This window comes from Falco naumanni, chromosome 11, assembly GCF_017639655.2.
Source record: "Falco naumanni isolate bFalNau1 chromosome 11, bFalNau1.pat, whole genome shotgun sequence".
Classification (NCBI taxonomy): domain Eukaryota; kingdom Metazoa; phylum Chordata; class Aves; order Falconiformes; family Falconidae; genus Falco; species Falco naumanni.
The window spans coordinates 33,384,379-33,403,795 of record NC_054064.1 but is presented as its reverse complement, the minus strand read 5'-3'; the positions used below and the strand labels follow the sequence as shown (position 1 = coordinate 33,403,795).

General features: G+C 46.5%; 1 protein-coding gene across 3 annotated transcripts in view; it reads right to left on the bottom strand.

Moving 5' to 3' along the window:
* The window catches only part of PDE4B (phosphodiesterase 4B), a 216,344-nt gene that overhangs the window by 68,829 nt on the left and 128,098 nt on the right, over positions 1–19,417 (bottom strand). The window lies entirely within an intron of this gene.

The window sequence follows — 19,417 nt, the reverse complement described above, 5'->3', positions numbered from 1 at the left end:
CTTACAGCTCTCCAGCGTAACTCGTCAGCAGCACCCTGGTGAGGCTCCCGGTTTGCACAGCAGCAAACATCCATTCGGCCGCCAGCTTGGCACAAGCACTGCTAGTTTTTAAGGGATGTTATGAAGTGCTCATTTATTTTTTTAAAGCCCTATTTGCTATGCAGATGCCACTGTGCTATCTGCTTGTTCTGTCTGCGGCGATTACTGCCTGAAACTTTCAGCATCTTGCACATAAGGTCCTTGAGCCATTACTTCTCCCCGTGGCCATTCACTCACCAGCACTGGTGAAAGCCACCGGGCTGCGGAGCTCCTGCCTGAGCCCAAGGATGGTGTGCAGCACCATGCCACACTGGCTGCAGCCTCACGCTATGCCACAGCAGCCACAAAGAGATGTTGGAAAAGTACAGGAGGTAGGTAAAAATGAGTTTGGATTTTCTTTTAGCACAGAGGGTTCCAAAAAATTTAATCCTTTTCATGTTTACTACAGATAAGTAGCTTGACGTTATCCTGTAACAAGCTAACATCATGTGGTTGTTTAAGTCCTCCAAAGAAGAAATTCTGAATTCTGTAAACCAGTTGTTATTTTCCCACATGTACAACCTGGGCTATTTTATCATCTTACTATGGTTCACTGTCATTGATCTCTGGAAAATGCAAGGCATAGTCAAACACAACTGACACCCTCTCTATTTTCACTTCCAGAGCTTGTAAATGCAGATGAGTGTGAACGTGATCATTCTTAGTGTAGGCAGCAATGCCACTTCCTAAGGGCTTTTTCCTCCTCAAAGTACTCCAGCTAGCAACCGATGGAGCAGCTGCTGTTCTTCCCTGCTGCTGCTGCCCAAGCCAAGGTATTACCATCCCTGCGCAGCACTTACACAGCTCTTCTTGCCTTACAGGTGTTTCTGCCCAGCACCCTCCAGCCGCTCACAAATCATCAGGACCAAATCTGCCCCGGCACACGGGCTGTGCTTTTGCTGTGCTGAAGGACCAGGCTGGGCCTCACCGAAGGGACAATTGCCACCTTTTCCCTGCTGGAAAGGTGCTGGAGAGGCAGTTGCACGCCCATGGCCTGCGCTGTAGGTGGCACGGGGAGAGCACGGTGCTCCTCAGCAGACACTCGCTGGATTTTGGCATCACCTGCTCTGCAAAACGGTGCTGTTCTGCGGCACAGATGTTTACATTCAAGTTACAGGACAGTATTTATCCCAGCCTGGCCTGGCTGCTATGCTCTGCTCAGTGTCAGTTCAGCTTTTACAGCTGCATCTAAGCACCGTAACATTTTACAGACTCTCTTTCCCAACACGTAAGACATGGATGTTGCCTCCCCTGGAGGAGGCTGCCTGCGGCGGCCTGGTTCGTGTGATGGGGACCCCACTGGGGTCTGCAGCTTAGCCCAGTGCTTCTGTGCTGCTTCAGGACACCTTACAGCAATTCTGCCTACGGACAAGCTCTGCTCCCTCCCCAGAGCCAGCCTGGGGTGGGTAATTCCACCCAGCAAGTGGGTACATGGGGTCCAGCCTCGCATTTTCCCCACCAGGGTATTACTGGTAATGAAAGGGGAATTACAGTCATATATTTCATCCTTTATCAATTTATCAAGTATCTCATATACCTGTTAAGTGTAATCCACACTTAACACTCTTCCCAAAGCATTCAGTGCAGTAATGGTAAATGCCAGCCAGCAGCACAAGTCTCAAGGGTCCCATACGCAAACAATCTCTGCTTCCAGTATGTAGGGAAGTGTTCTCGTATCTGTACGGAACCAGAGCATCAGGAGGCTGCCGGCCAGAGTCATGGTTTATTTCATGCTGACCTTAAAAAGAGGATCGCCTGGCACGACTCCAGGAAGCACTTTTGCCTTTTCAAACAGGCCAGCAAAGTCACAGCAAGCCGCTTTGCTCTGCCCTAACTCTGTCCGGCTGCGACAGGTTGCACGAAGGCATCAACTACAAATCAAATAGCTGTTCTGAGCTGCTGTCAAACAGACCGGAGACAGGAGTAAAGTGACAATAATTTTTAACAAGTTACAGAGACCACAGATTTTTCCATTTTACCTGGCTAATCTGACCTGGGAAGACAGACAGACTTTGAGTCAGGTTTACACATTTTCTGCACTGATGTTTTAAACTACCCTCAACCCACCTACAATACCCAAAAGTCCAACAGTGGATGTATGGAAAGCTGCTGCACTAAGAAATGCACCAAGCCTTTTCACTCAATTCATAAAATAATTATTTGACCTGGTTTTGGGATTTTTCTCCATAATTGGTATCTGTGCTCCCTGCCAGCAAAAAGACAATGAAATGTCCTAAGATGGTATTCAGATTGTTAAATCCTTTGGAGACTCTTCCCTCCCCCCAAAAATTAATCCGGTTGGATACATTTCAGCAAAATTTTACTTGCTTCACATCTTTCAAATGTCTGTACTCTTCACCTTTTATTTCAATAGGAGAAGACACTGTTCACAGCAAATGGCAAAGTACGCTGATGTGATTTCAAGGGCAATCTTTTTTATAGCTCTTATTGATCATTTCAGGCCCAGCAGAAGCTTAATGTAAAAGCAGCCTCATCCAAATCACGAGCATCTGCCAACTGGTACTATCTGAGCACAAAACATCAAGGATGGAAAAACCTGGCTCTTTGGCAGAAAGTCGCACGTTTACTCAGCCTAAGTGGTTTGGCACATGGACTGAACGGAGGGTTAGAAACGGCACCCTTTTCTGGGGTACTGCAATGATGAACAATACCAATACTCCATGGTTAATACAACTTCAATAGAATATTTGCTATAACTCCTTCCCTGGCAATCACAGTATTTCTGTCTTCTCTGGGAAATGCAGAGAAATTGCTCACAGGTATGATTTTAAATTGCAGCTCCTTACTCTGGCCAATCACAGCCACAGCCATCACTGTGCTTCTCACTGCTCATTTGTTCTGTTGCCATTAGCATAGCACGGTCCTGACGATAAGGCCGGAGGGACTCAGCTCATTCCTCCTGCTGAAACGGCCGCTGAGGGATGATGCCCTTCTTCTGTACGTGTGCCAGGGGCAAAGGCCAGCAGAGGAGATGAGATCTTCAAGCTAAAGGACAATGCTATCACAAGAACAAGTGGGTATAAAACAGGCATGAATAAACTGAGGCTGGAAATCAGAGGAAAATTTTTTGCCTCGAGAGCAGACAGATCACTGAACAGCTTTCCTGTAGGAGTGATGGGGGTAAACACCAACTTGATGTTATTATTGGTGGGATTAATAACATAATTGACTACAACACGGTGGGATGGAGCCGGGTGGCGTTGGAGGCTCATCCCACAGCTGGCACCCCGATGGACATGGGAGGGAACCTCCGTCCTGGCTCGGAGGGAGCCGATTCCTGCGATGCCCACGTTTCCCTCTTGCTGTCTGTGAGCCAACACAGATGAGCCGTATCCACTGAACATCCATCTACTCTATAGAAGCACACTTACTTGGGGGACATCACAGGGACACGCAGAGATGAGCTGTCAGGTTTAGGGTCTCTCTGTTCCCTTCCTGCCTCCCCAGTGCTGCACAAAGCTGCCTACCAAACCCCTTCTCTCCTGTGCTAAGCTGAAGCCTGGCCAGCACGGCAGGCACAAGCAAGATGCAAGCAAGTGGCTGGCATCAAAAGGATGCTGCACCATCCCAAACGAGACACCTCTGACATTGCCTTTGCCACCAACGCTGTTACCGTAGCTCTGGATAACCCCCATACCTCAGCACGTGTGCAGGCAGACGCAGGAAATACAAACCATGCATCTGCTGGCATGCACAATACAGTATTTCCATATATTTGCATTTTTATTAATGATAGTGAGCTGGAAGGGACACCTGAGTGCTGCCTCGGCAGTGACCAGCAGTGACACGCTCTGCCTGCCCAGACTCCTTCCCTTCCTCCTCAGGCTGTTTGAAAACAAAAGGGGGAAAAAGAGGGTGAATTTAAAACACAAGATTTTTATTTTCTGCTATTAAATCATGTGCTCTGAAATGAGCTTTAATAATTCTGGACAGTAAACTGCATTTAGCAAAAGGAAAACCTTCTCCAGCATGGAGAGAAGACAGAAATGGTGGGCAGCAAGAGCAAAAAAGGACAGAAATGGTGTGCAGCAAGAACAAAACCCTCTATAGGAGTGACTATGGGCCCAAAAAGCCAGGCAGGGCAGAAGTTTTGCAGCATTTTCATGTAGTTTATGCCAAACTGAGCTCATACAGTAAAAACATGGCCCCAGATTTTCTAGGTGTGGCGGAGCTCAGGATGTCAGTCCTCGCAGGCCTGCCAGCAATTGATCTCAGAACACGTTAGGAAGGAGGCAGACATTATTACCCATTACATCTGATATCCATTATCTGTCTTTTTTCCCCCTTTAACCTTTCTAGCACCCTTACAGCTTGCTTCTCCATCCAAAACAAGTCTCAAACTGCGGTGTGTGTCTGCACAGGCCAGCCCTTCTCAGGTCTCCAGATCAATGCGGTTCTCATCCCGGTTCTCTGGCTCTCACGGAGATGGCGCAGGGACCTCCACTCCATTCCTGGCACCCAACGTGCAGCTCAAACTCCCAGCCTCCTCTACGCACAATTTCACAACCACCTTGTGACTCCTCTATAGCATGTTCATGCTTGCAACAGTCTGCATCTTCTTATTGCCAAATCATCTCCTTGCTCAAGTCCTACCTCAGATCATCATCTTACCACGAAGCCCTTCAGAAAAGCTCCTGCCAGCCTCCTACACTGCCTTCTCATACACTGCATCTCAACCAACTCCTCTCTGCTGCGTTTCTAAAAGCCTCTTGGGAAGGAATTATTTCTCTGATGTGAAAGCAGGTAGTGCACTGTTGGCACCTAAAATATCATTTAATAACACTGTTATTTTCTCTAGACCTGCAAATTTTCCCAAGACCTGCTTCAGGGTTCATTTTGATCTTCCTTAATTAGTGATCCCTTAGAAGCTCTGTTTCATGTCGAAAATCACTTGCTGGAATCATTATTCTGGAGTCACTTGCTACAAATCATAAAGCTGCACTGTTCAAAAGAAATTGAGACGTGGGAGTGCAGAGCAAAATAAATTGCAGCCCCAAACTATGAATATATTAATGCAGCCATAAGTCATCAAGTCCAGTAATAGCGAACAATGCAGCAATACAGCCACAAACACTTAGGGATTAGGAAGAAATATTGGCAGAGTACTTGCTACAATTGATCACCATCTAATAATGCAGAAGGTGAAGTTTTCACTGTGAATAAGCATAAATGTGTAGGCATGGCACAAAATCATTATATCTGATTGCAGTTTAAGACTCACGTCATCATAGTAAAAGCTTCATTCTTGAACTAATAGAATTTAGACATCCTGAGTATTTTATTGTATTGATAAAGGTTTGTACTGAGCTAATGAAGAATGAGTGGGCAGAAGTAGTCAATGCCCAAAATGGATCAATTTAAAAAATATTGAAAACCAAAAAATTGTGTGAAAACACTCCGTGTTGCAAATCCTGAAGACAGTATGCACAGACGTGTCAGTCCAAGGGAGGGAAAGAAATGTTTGATTTCACTCATGAAACACGAGAGAAAACACTTGAAACTAGTGAGGAGCTGCTGAAAGCCCCAGGGGGGCTGCCAGGGGGGCAACAGGCAGGGCAGGCAAGGCAGGCAGGGCTGTAGCGGAGTCCTGGGCCACACACGCAACCCCAGCCCTGGTGATGCTGGGGCCCTGAGCAAACACCCCAGCGCACACCAACACTCCTGCGAGGGCTGAGCCCAGAGGTACCTGCTCAACACCGGTTTTCAGATCAATAATTCTATACGCTGTAGGCCTGAGCGTTCTTCCTGTGGCTCTGCACCGAATGGGGGCGGGGTTAATTCTTCATCTGCTTGCAGAAAAGCTGCGTGTGCTAGATCACTGCTAGCCATATCATCTAAATTAGAAAGATGGATTAAAATTAGCCTGTTCAAGCTCAGATTAATTCCCAGCAGAGGACTGGAAGGAAACTAACTGAGCACCGGTCTGCACCCTCCCACCCCAGCTCAGGCAGCTGTCTTCTCCAGCCTAAGCCAAGATGCAGTTTCTGAAACCTTTCCCCTTGCTCTCTGTGCTTTTTCTGAACTCCAGCCGAAATCCAGCTCCTTCCTTCCTTCATGTAGGAGAGTGGGCCAGCTCCGAGTTTTCGGGTTAGGAAACCTTTCTGCAAATGTGTTGATGCACTTGGAACTGGATGATGGCCAAGAAACCAATCAGTCCCAGGGCGAGCAGGACGGCGTGTTATCTGTCTGCCAGCCGCCAGGAGCGTCTGGAAATGGTCAAGATTACCAACCCAGGGTGGGAGACAAACAACGGGTATTCCCTTTATACCACTCAGCCAGAATAAAATGTGACACGCTATATTAATAACCTGGCGTCACCCAGCAAAACATCTGACCGAGGGGAACATGAAATGCCACGCAGATATCGAGGGCCTGATGGCAAGTCATGTGAAGAACAAACAAGATAGCTGGGTGGCATGAGATGCAAGCAGGGAACAAAACCCTAATGTCAAGCCTTTTTGTGCTGAGCAGAGTCAGCCCCAAATGGTTTGTGATTTTTGCTTTCTGCCAAGGTACTGCTTTAATTGGGCAAGGGAGACTGTTGAGTATTGAATAACACAGAGCAGAGAGGAAAATGGCATGTGCTGGGCTGAGAAGCCATGTAGAATCAACCTGCTTAAGTGCAAGAATTTATTACTGGTAGGAACACATCTTATTCGTTATAGCTTTTTACTTTACTATTGTAAGAAGTGTTCTCTGTGACTTAATTTAAGAACGTAGCCTTTTTTGTGTGTGCTGTTAACCAGCCACACACAGAAATAAAATTCTGTCTAAATTTATGTTCGCAGGCTCCACTAGTTTCAGTAAACAAAGCCAGAACTAACTCCCACCCCTTTCCATTTCCTTGGGTGAGGTGGAAGCAAAAAGCCACTGACTGCTAAGACAGCCTGAGGACATAACCATGGACACGGTGGTGGACCTCACCCCTGCCACGACTCTCCCGTGCACTGGCCCGGTGGCTCAGTGGTGGCAGGGAGCAAGCAATGCCACCTTAACTACACACTGCTCTTACTTGCAAAGCAAGGGCAACTCCTGTGAGGGCTGATAGAGCACAGTTATCTCTGGGAGCAGGGGCTGAAACCTTCTGGGTGTCTCCAAGACATCAAAAGTTGGCCTAACTCCTACATTATGATGGTGGCCTACAGGGCTTCTCAAGCAAATCTCTGATGTAGAAAATTGAGCAAGCATAGCTGAGTTGCTTATTGACTTGAATTTAGTAGATTAGTTAATAAGCCCAGGGACTTCATCACAGAAGTAACATCCTAGCAATGCTCCTTCCTAGACTCCATAATCATCTGAATAGCATCTTTGGTACTTGAAACACTTTCCAGCATAAAGACGGTTCAATAGCAGCATTCAAGCCTAGAATAGCTGGACTGGCTGCACTCTGTCTTCACAAGGGTATGAAATTCTTGCGGCAGTCTAAGAAAGAAGAATCACTTAGCACAAATAAGGTCTTTTAAAACCGCTGATTAAATAGATATTCACAAGATAGAGCACAATGGCTTTGATGGAGCCATTGCAACCTATTACATAAATCCTCATTCATGCCCATGAGAGCTTTTCCTTTTCTTTTTTAATAACAGAAGAGAAAATGAAGCCACGTAAAAGATATTAAATTGCATAAAAATGTGTGACTGGTAAGCTCATGACTTAAACTCAGAGAAGCAAAGAGATGGAGAGTTTGGGCTGGAGCTCTCGGCTGCCGCGCAGCCCCCCGCTGGGACCTTGCGCTGTGGCCTTGGCTCACTGGCACCGGAGCTCACTGCTGGCTTGCTCAGACCCAGCTCCGCAGCACCAGACGCCTCTCCCGAAGAAGAGGAAGTAATTGCAAAGTTTATTTATGGCTATACAGGACTGCTGACAATGAAAGCAAAGCGTTATGTGAGGGGTCAGGCTGGTACGTAGAAACTCTGTCCCTTACTCTATACATGTTCCTCATCTGTGCGTATACTGCGAGAGCCCCAGCCCCTTCCAGCCAGGCATTTAGCAACGCAGCTGACGCGTGTTAGCAGCGCACCATTTATACTTCCACGTACTGCTGTACTAACATGTCAGACCTGATTGAAGGCAATACTTTCACTATAGCTTTGGCAATTTTCTGTGTTTCCTCCCAATAATGGATTTTATTATATTTTTTGGGCCAGAATCCACTTCTTCACACATTTAATCTGAAATATATACTATTACATCAGTCACCAGCTGACCTCATTAGCTGGGCTTGCTCTAATGGAGCTAAAACTGATCTGGGAAAGCAGCGATAAGTTTAATAAATTAGTTTTTAAAACAGTGTATAATTTTACTGCAGTAAAGCAAAAGGGGGTCAGCTTGTTCTTCCAGACTCCACTCCAAACAATTTACTGTCCTTACAGATGAAAAAAATGCAGGCAGTCTTTTGTGATTTGAGTGAAACTAGGGCATTCAATCCATACCCACTTCAAAACTTCACTCACAGATGGCTATTCCTTCAGCTAATATTTATTCTCCAGATTTTCAAGAAAGCCCTTTTATGCTCTCAACAAGGCTAGGTACAGACACAGCATCTCCTTCACTGCCACCTGCCGCCAGTAAATCTCTGCTCTCCTAAGTGTCTCTAACTGCAAACAGATGAAATCAAGCTGCAACCAGGCAGACTCACTCTCCCCAGAGTTAGGGTGTCATACAACACCGGGAGCTCCATGGCCCTGCCAACAAGGGCATGAGGGACCTGGCAACTTGGCCCAGCAGCAGGACTCAAAACAGAAGTCAGTATCCTTGTTGAGACAGCATCAAGAAGCACATTGATCTCAAGAGACCTGTAACTTCAGGAGCAGACAAAAGTGTAATAAAGAAGTTCCTAACCCTGCCTTTCTTCTCGTGGCTGGATGTCGGAGCTCTTCAGCCAAGTGGCTCTACGGGAATTAGGGAGACACACACCAGGGCGACTTGGTGACACGGGACAGCCAAGCTCAACGCTCCCTGGACCTGTAAGGCATCTTCTCTGCCTTGCTTCTTGCAGGAGAGGGGCTAGTTTGTGCCTGCTATGAGCGGTGGGCTTCCTTCCAAATGCTGTGCAGTCCGTATACGTCCACACAGCGGTTCTTCACAACCAGGCAGACACAACTTCTTGTGGATTCGCTGACCCGAGCCACCCCACTGAGACAGGCTGTGGCCCCCACTTCACACTCACCAGCCACTGATGTGGACAGCACACAGAACCAACCACTTCTTTCCTGCTCCTCGCCACAAGAAAAGGTTAACAAGAAATGTTTGTTTAGGAGCCTGACAGGTTTTCCCCCAAAAAATGGACTCAGATCACAAGAAGGACACATTTGGAACCTCTCTGGGTGCTTAGCCTGTCTCTGCTCTGCTTTGCAAAGCACAACTCACATGGCAAAACTGGGAATTCAGTTCACTGGCATCACTCTCCATGCGAATTCACCCCTTTTCCTCATGATGTCATCCAGCTTCCACACCCCCAGGGCTTTTGCCAGAGTTGGGAAGTGCTGACGTGTGGGGATTCTCGCTTTAGCTGAAGTAGAGATGATTTATAAGAAATCTCTGACTGCACTTTCTCCAGCTGGCTTCAGAATCTTTGCCTTGGTGTTTTTACAATAAAGCTGCTCCTGGGCTCAGCCTGCCTGGGCTTGGCCCTGCTCCCCTCCCCCTGCACCCACCTGGCACAACGCTCACCCGAGACAAAGTAATGCGAGTCTTCCACGGGTTCATGGAGCTGAGCTGGCCCGCTGCAGGGTGACAGGCAAGCAGGTGGCACCGAGCCACTGGTCCCATGGCTGGACTCCATCCCTTGGGCAAGGGGCTTGCAGCCAGGATGGCTCCCCAAAGACCAAGAGCTGGGAACAGAGATCAGGGGCACTGAGAGCATCGGGACTGGGACAGGCTGCAGCACTTCAGCGGGAAGTCTACCTCAGCCAGCTTTAGGAGACTCCCACCTGAGCCGATACTCTGCCCCACGTTAAATAGCATGGAAGCAATTACACAGCAGGGTAAGATCCAGGTGCCTGTATCTGGAAAAAACTTTGTGTGTTCCTGTGTCCAGCCTTCTGCTACTGCAGACTCTGCACCAGACAACCTCCTCCATGAACTTATCAAGCTTCCTCCCAAGTACTGGGTTCCTTCCGATCTCTAGCACGCCTCCCCAGCTGCCCCAGCAGACCGCGAGGTCTCCCTGACGGTATCTCGGCTGGACCAGAGCTGCTCGCAGGGAGAGCCCACAGCCACACCAGCTCACAGCCTGCAACTACCCTGCAGGCAGCACGCTGGCTCTCCTCTGCCACTGTTTTCAGCTAATCAGTTTGCAGTGTACAGCCAAAGTTTTTCTTATTAATCCGCACACACGTGACCTTAACGCTCCGTATTGCTCAACTTCACCAAGGCCAGGCAAGCCTTCCACACGTGCAACCACATCCAACCACAACGTGCAACAGTGGGCGTACAGAAGATCAAAAGATGGCATCAGCACAAACACAGAGATGAAAATGTTTCAGAAGATCAGATGTAGGATTTATCCCTGAAAAATCCCACTGCTAACTTCCTCCAGCCTACGAGATGTCCTTGCTGTACCACCAGTTCCAGCGTGTTTCCCCCGCAGCTCACTCCTTACCCATTTTACAGCTCTTGTGGCAGTCCACACCTCCAGCTTGCATCTCACCATGTCATATACGGCACCACACTGAATCCTTTGAGATAGACATCTACTGAATTTACTTGATCTGGGAAAAAACCAAGTTGCCTAATTAGAGATGATGTACCGAAGACAGATCCGTTTCACCACTGCCCTCGTATTTTTAATTAACCTCTCCTTCCAAACTAACCACTAAACCATCTTTAAACATCTATTCCTATGCTAAGGAAGTCATAAAAATTGAACCGAAATGTCAAAATACTGCATATAATAAACACTCAAACAGTATTATGTACAATCAGTGTAAAAATAATAGACTTACATGAGATAACTAAATAAAATCTGATTTAGGGCTTTTCAAGAGCCTTGCTAGCTTGTCTTTTGTATCACTTTTGAAATACTCGGGCTGTGTTGAGTTTATAGAATAATTCTAAGAAATAGATTATAACTAGAAGGACACCGCTTTTTTCTCTCTTTCTAAATAGAGATCAAATCTAAGGAATATTTATCTAACTCCTCAGAAAACCCAGAGCCCAGCCCCTCAGGTATGAGCAGTTCGGCGACGCACACGCTGCAGTTTAGCAGATCTGTATTTCCCTGCTTTAAGCTTTTCTGGATGCCGAGAAGCAGGCGCACATCCCCACTAAGGATGACGGCAGAGGACTTGCCGTCCTCATGTGCCGCGGCGCTGGTGAAGCCGCTGCCAGCTCATCGCCTGCAGCAGCAGCAGCGGAATGAGTGGGAAGGGTGGCAACGGGGACACAGCCATGGGAAGGGACTTCCCTGGTCACCCATCGAGAGCTGCAGCCCTTACTTCTCTGAGATCAATTATTTTATTATATGCTTATATGAAGATTGCAAACATCTGGAAAATATTAGGCAACTGCTGAAGAGAGAGCAGGCTTCTCTAATTAGCAGAGAGCTGCATCACAGCTCCTTCCTGCGTTCTGTGAAAGGGGAATTTTCGGGCCAAATTCTGCAGACTTATTGACTCAGGGCCCTGTTGGCACCCAGCAGACCCGCTGCCTCTGGCTCTCCACAGCATTTGCAGCAAGATACAACAGGTTTATTTCTTTGATTTTTTTAATCTACAGCCTTTGAATTGCTCCAAAAAATATTCAGTACCAAATACACCAACTCAACAGGGAAATTGCTTCATGCTCCATCTTGTCTCTTATCAGATGATGCCAAAACACCCCAGATCTGCTCTTGCGGGTGACAAAACTGCCAGAAAAATTTTGGTTGGGAAGGTCCTTGTCTACACACCAAAACATACTTCCTGGATATGCCATGGATCAGCTCACAATGGGGTTTCAGCTGGGGACAAACATGAAAGCATCTTCTGTTCCCATAGGTAGCAACAAGAAGATGGGCTGCTTTGAAGTCTATTGTAAGGCTTTTTTTTCTCTTTTCAGCTCTAGGCAAAGACAAAAAAAAGTAATTCTCAATGCTATGGCAACTTCCCATAGAAAAACTTGTCACCTACCTGCAAATGAACATGTGTACCTCAACAATTCAGGTGGGCAGAAACCGTGGTGGGAATACGATAGACTGTGCAGGGATCAAGACTGTGACACCGCACCCTACGCATCAACATTTGACAGCATCGAGACAATCTCAAGGCTGGTGTTTAAGAGCCACAAGTGAAGCACAATGATTCAGGCTTAGAAGCATGTCAGGGAATCAAAACGTTAGCCAAGTGATTGGTGATGCCTTGGTTTCCTTTCACCTAAAGTCACTGCTAACAGGCTCTGGCTGACGTGACCAGAAACAAGCCAGGTATTGCGCAGAAATAGCTCTGGTTCCAGTAGGTGGCATGTGGCTCCTCTTGTCCAGAAAACGAAGGCGAGCTGTTCTCTCCTTCTTTGCCAAAAATTCCAGGTATGTTCCCAAAGAGTGTCACCAGGGATGGATTTCAGACTTCTTGGTGCTGAGGGCTGGAGAGCATCATGGAGTGTCCCTAGAGCCTCCTCCAGTGGCACCAGGAGGACTCAGCAGCCCTCCAGAGCCGCTGAGGCCACTGGGGTGAGGTGGCCCATGCAGAGGTGAGTACAGTAGACCCACAGGCTAGAGGAGAGCGATTAATCTGAAAAAATTACCTGAGATTTTAATTCAGAATATATTTTTCATGATGATTTCCTCTGCTGGTATAAATCATGATGTGAGGCACTCCTGAATCATGTCTTCACGGGGGTAAGAGTGAGCCCTGTCTGTACATTCCCCAGAAACTCAATACAGCCACGTTGGCACGTACAGGTAGGAGATGAAGGAGCCATCGGAAGGGGTAACCTGGGGTATCCCACCCCTAGCATATGGGGAAATCTAGGCACAGCAACGCTTTGACGGACCGATGCCTTAAGTAGGTGACCTTCTAGAATAGGTACAAGGCTCCCCCATGACTTCTGGCGATGCAGAACACAAACCCAAATGTTCCTACATCTAAAAAGGGACTGTAGAAACAGGGTGCAAGCTGGTGTAAAGCAGCAAGACAAATCAGCATTCACACACTGCTAGGAAGGGGTACCCCAGGCTGGGAACTCTGTCCAAGAGCTCCAGTCTGGGTCCAAGTGCCGCATCTGGGGCCAGCAGCATCCCTGAGCGCTCCATGCCAGGCTCCCGTGACACCCAGGTTGTGCCAGGGGCCTCCAAGAGCGTTTAACACCCCCTTTCCTATTTTTGAGGAAAAAGATCTTTGCCAACAACCTGCCTCTCACTTTTGCAGAGTAGCAGTGCTGCTTTTTCTTGGATAAACTCATACGGACCGGCACTTGGCACTGAAGGCTGTTTATGAAAACAAGTACCAGCTGGGGGAGGACTTGGGTGGCAGCACACACTCCCTAAAAGCTTTTGGATCTCCTCAGCCCTCTCCAGGGAGAGCCTGCCGTTCGGAGGCAATGAGGACAACTCCTCCAACAGCTATAGATCCAGCCCTTCTCCCACCCGAGAAACAACGAGCCACAGACTCATACATGGAATTTCCCCTCCTACCAGTTCCTAAGACCAGATGATTCTACCCCAAATATTTGTTTATAAACTTACGAACCAGTAATGATGCACTAAACAGTTTTGCAAAGCAAGGTGAAGTTTGTGCAACAACATCTAGAAAGCTGTATTATTGATAAAGTCAAACAAAATGAATCTAAACAAGGTAAGATTTAATCTCTTCGTTCTTGCATTAAGTCATTCTGAGGACTTAATTTTAAAATACAGAAGTGTTCTGAGAATATTGTGTAATTACAAACCAATAAGAAAAATCATCCAGGAGGAATAATTACATAATTTCTAGATGAACTCACTGCTTAGAAGAACTCACAGCTTAGAAGAGCAGTAATAAATAGATCCTCATATCATTACTGTTGCTGCGGCTGATGACTCACCACTGTTACTGGGATCATATCCCAGAATAGTCATGCTACTCTGTGTACTGCATGCAAAATTAGCCATGAGGGACTTACTATTAAATGAAACAGATTCGGGGGTTTAGGATTCATGTGGTCATATCATAAAAACAAAAGCTGTTAAATATTTTACTTGAACGCAGCGTATTTCAGATACCAAACCTGAAGGTACCTGCTCTCCATCAGACAGAATTAGCATCTGCATAAACCAACCGCATGGGTTTTCAGGTAACAACTCCCTGTCACACCCTCCTGGTTCTGGCAGCACAGGACAGCCAGCCCTCTTACACACACCAGCTAAAACATGCCACCCTGAGAGAAAAATACATGTACCTTTATAGAAACGTAAAGGAACAAGTACAGGTATCTGAAACAGTTTATCGAAAAGAAAGAGATTAGCTAATTGAAATGTATGTGCTTAACAGCTAAGGCAGACTGGTGTACTGGTCTGATAGAACTTCATTCAAAATGCGTAACAAAGACATTAGAATGTCCTGCTATTAGACTACTCAGCCTCCAAGGAACACCAGTAGTTTTGTCTAATAACTTAATTGCATGATATAGATGTTATCTGTGCTTATGCGCCACACCAAAGCGTGGTTTGTTTGCCACCTTCAGTGAACACCAGAAGTCCTTGGAAGCGTAGGGCAGATCGCCACGAAAGCCATGCAGGAGACCGACAGCACGCCGGGACTGTGAAAGGGCCTCCCAGCCTACTGCACAACCTCCTTCCCAAACACCTTCTGTTCTTTCACCTCCTGGGATATACACACACCCCAAAGTACATCTGCATCCTTTACCTGCTCAACACGTTTACTGGAAACAACGTCAGGAACATCCAAAGTTTACTTTTTGGTTGAATAAAACTCTCTCCCTGTGCATCATAAAATGATCTAGCATGTATTACAAGTGAAAACACTTCCCCCCCCCCCCCCCCCCCCCCCCCAGTCTCCAAGCAACATCCAGCACTCGGCATACAACAGAACTTTATCAACATGCTACCACTCAAGGTACTTGCTTCCACCTTTTTCAGGTGAACTGCACCTTCAGACTTTGCCAGCCACTAACTCTTCAGGCCTTCCTCTTAGGATGTTGGCTAGTTTTATTTTATGTTGGTTTCTTAAAAGAACTCCTATTCTGCCCTCCAAACAAGCACACCAAATTACAGAAAATCTTTACTTATCACCGCAGCAATCACGCACCAGTGAGTTAACCGAAGCAGCATCCAGATTGCTTTGAAGCAGGCTCCCACTTAAATGTTCTCGCGAGCACGAGCGAGCCCCTGCCCGGTGGGGATGTGTCCCAGTGCTCTCTGCCTGCCCCATGCCCAGCACCTCGCGCTCGGCTCATTTGCAGCACAAGCTCCTTCCCAAAAAGCTCACAGGTAAAGCAGCTTGCTCCCGTCGGAGCCAGGGTGGGTAACGCTGTAACACCAGCCACCACTGAAATGACACGTACGGGTTTTTCAAACTAGGTTCAAGGTTCTCCAAGATGAAGAAGTTGGTTGAATCAGTGGGCAGTAAACGTGAAGCACCTTGTCCATCTAGCTCCTGTGGGTCACCCTGCAGCCCACTCCACCGCTGCGTCGTGCTGAACCTGCCTCCTTTTCTGCTGTAAACCCTCAACTCTTAATAACTGCTGTGGCTTCCTTGGAAATACGTCAGCTGCTGCCCTAGATACCGAGCCTGCTACACCAAACGGTCTTTTCCAGACTGCACGGTGACTACCAGCTTATTTCTCATGTCACTCGCAGCATCCTTCTGTTCATCCTCATTTCCCCGTTTCTGCCAGCCTACCCAGAGGACTACCACGCTGCTGTCCACCCTTCCCAGCTCCCTCTCCTCCTCTTTGCCTAATATGCAAGAAACCACGTATTTATTCGTTGTTTTTTCAACCTTTAGACAACAAGAGTTTGGCTTGTTTCTCTGCAGACATTAATCCCTCCAGGCTAGGTAATTAATACCGGGCTCCCTGAAGCAGCCTGTCCTTCTAAGATCTTACTGACGCTCCCCAGACCGCCCACTCACGTCTTTAGCTAACAGCCAGCTTTCGGGCCATATTATAGCTCTCCCCTTATGAGAGTCAATTTGAATACTCAAAGTTGTATTTCAAGCTCTCCTAAAAGCCAAATATATACTGTCTATCAAATTCAGTTCCTCTCCTAATTCTCTTACTTCTATAAACAAACCCACCAATCACATATGCTGTGTTTTTTGCTCATGCTTGTGCTTTTGACAGTGGGCCAAACCATCGAAACTGAAAGAGTTTCTAAGCCAGTGCAGGCAACACAATATATGCTCCTTTAAATGTGGCAAATCTGCTTTTAATAGGCTTTTAACGGTGACAGATTTTAATCCTGTGGAAGCAATTGTCTAGACTACTACCTGTGCATTTTCACAAGCACCTGCTATATTTGCTTTTCCAGTCCTCTGCTTTTTCTATATTCCTACCCCAAAACTGTATTACTTACATCATCAAATGTGGCATTCATTCCAGTAGTTTACATTATCGACCTATTGTGCTTTATCCATGGCTTCTAAAAATATTTTATAATGGAATCAGGCCCTTCGGGCTAATTTAATTCACTGTCATTTCAGTAGCAGACCTACACCTATTGCTTTCATCACAGAAAACATACGAACACACATCAGGTTCACATGTCCTCCAGCTTTCAGGGAGTAGCTGCTAGGGAAAACCTTCGCATTGCTCCTCCACATTGAATAGCAAATCGGGGGGCACAGCATGTGGCTTTTAATAGAGGGCCCCTCATTCCTGTCACAGATGCTGTGCGTGGTCCAGCAGCTCTCTGGAAAGCAAAAGGGGAGGCTGAAGGGAATCCTCCTAACAGCAAAGTCCACATCTGACACTTGTATTAAAACACAAGTTTCACACAGGCAAACAGAAAGAAAAATGAAATAAGGGAAGTCTTCTACCAAGAAAGAGGAATTGTGAGCGTTTATACAAAGTTTCAGAATTATGTTAACCACTACAGAATTAACTAGTTTAAATTGCTGGTTGTTACTGCTTACATTAATTGTTAAACTTTCTTTGGAGTTAACACCTACACACAGTAGGTATAAACACCTCGGAGGGAGACACACAGTAAGAAATGTTTAAAGCTTCCCATTGCAAACCCCAGTGCTCAGTGTGGTGCGGCTGCTCGCCCAGCCTGGCTCGCTCAGGATGCAACTTGCCTGGAAAGTTCCCGCAAAAACTATTGAGCTGTTTTCAAGAATAAAACTATGGAAAACATGTTCTGTCCACAATAAAAAATGGTCTGTCAGAAGCTGGCTGGGTTTGAATTTTTTTTTTCTTTCTTTTCCGTTTCAGGCTATTGCTGTAAAGGTTTAATTTGAAACTTGGCAAGAGTGCCTGGCCCGTGTTGGTCAGGGATCAGCCCTTCCTCAGTCAGCTGGGGAGTCAGATGCTGTTGTAAAGCAATCGAGGTGAGAAAGTTGGAAAAATAGGTGGTAACATACCTAAGGACTACTATAGCACACGTGCATGGCAGGGTCTTGACCTTGACCCAGGCTGCTCTGGGTTCATACTGGGGGAATATTGCTGCGGCGATGCTGGGCATGCAGGCCACTGCTCCCTGCGCCACGGCACAGCACCGGCACCAGGGAATGCAAAAATGGGTCTCAGCATTCCTAAGAAGTTCCGGGGCTTTTTCCACTCTTGTATCTTAGCAGGCTTAGGAATACAGATTCTTGTTTCTAAAGCTTTATCAGGATTTTCTTCATAAACCTCTTTTACAGAGGTTAATAACTGGGATAAAGATTTCTTTTAGCTACAAACTTCCTAGCACGTAAGGCAATCTCTGGGCAGTTAGCTTTTTCAGAGAACACCACCATGACAAACGGGTTTGAAATCTGGATCCTGCAGAAGGAATGAGTGAAATTTTGGGTTCTTGCTGACCTGGGTTTTGTTATATACAAAGAATTGTAGAAGTGTTTTGGTTGTTTTTTTTTCTTTTCAAAAACACACCCTCCCATCGCTTGTGATTTCCAGTTGTGCCATCCTGAGAACAGCTCCACAGTACCAGTGAACCGGCCCCCTACAATTTCTCCATTTCACTGGTGGGAAAAATGAAAAAGCTATTCCAGGGGCCATGCGACATTCCCTTCAAGTTACTTCTGCTCAGAACAAAGCCAGGCACACCCTGCACAGCAGCACCCCTACCAACACCATGCCCAGAGCCCGACAGACAGGCGTTGGGCGCTGCCCTCCGCTCCCCAGACCCAAAGCTCAGCCTAAATTTAACCCTGAGAACTAAATGAAGTCTTTTCCCACTCGCAGTCCTGTCATTGCTTACATCCTGGTCAGCACTGGGTGACACAGAATTGTAATTCACAGCCACGGTATTTATTTTTCATCCAGATGAGATTCCTCAGCAGGACTTTCTAAAGGAAATAAAGTGTGATTAACAATCTTTTTCCCCACATTGCAAAACCAAATCTGTAATCATTATCCAACTCCTATTTCCACTGGTTCTGTTCTGAAAAACTCTGGATTATGGCAGATCTAAGTCAGTGTCCAGCTGCCAGGAGAGGAGAGCTGTCCCGAACCGTGCCCTGCTCACCCTCTGGTTCAGTGAGCCACTTTTGCTTCGTCATTTGGAGGGCAACCATCTACAAAAGAAAGATCCTGAAGCTCATGACGCAGAATACAAAAAGATACCATTCCATGTAACATAACGATGTTAAAAGCCCATTTATTTTTTTATGAGTGTTGTAAAATTATGTTCTAAACTGTCTGAACTCCAGGAAAAAAAGCCATTCGGTTACCTTTGGAAGAACAGAGAGCATCCATCCGAGTGGAGGTGCCAGTACTTCTCAGCAGGGCAATGTTATAATGAGCCACGCTCCATTTCAACCGATCTATCTGACATAGCCGCAGCATCACAGGGCTTACGAAACTACAGATGGTTTGTGCAGACGCCCGGCAAAATTATTAAAATGCTGCATGATGGCACTATTCATAATAAGCAGTTTTGGGCAGACTGGGCTGTATGTAGCAGGTAAGCAGCAGCAGGTCTTCTCCTGCTGCCCCTCCTCCAGCCTCCCCTTTTGCAGCATTTTTATAGCCTTTGTTCAATCTATCACAGATGATCCTCGATGCTTATTAGAATTTCAGTTTTATTTATTTAAATGCTAACTAGATAAAGGCTGTGAAAAAAAAAAGAACAAAACAGGAAAGGTTTTCCGAAAGAATAAACCTCATTTTTATGCTTGTGAATTAGCTACCAGGCTTTTATTATTTCATTTATGTGCAAGTTTACTAGACATTCCGGGCT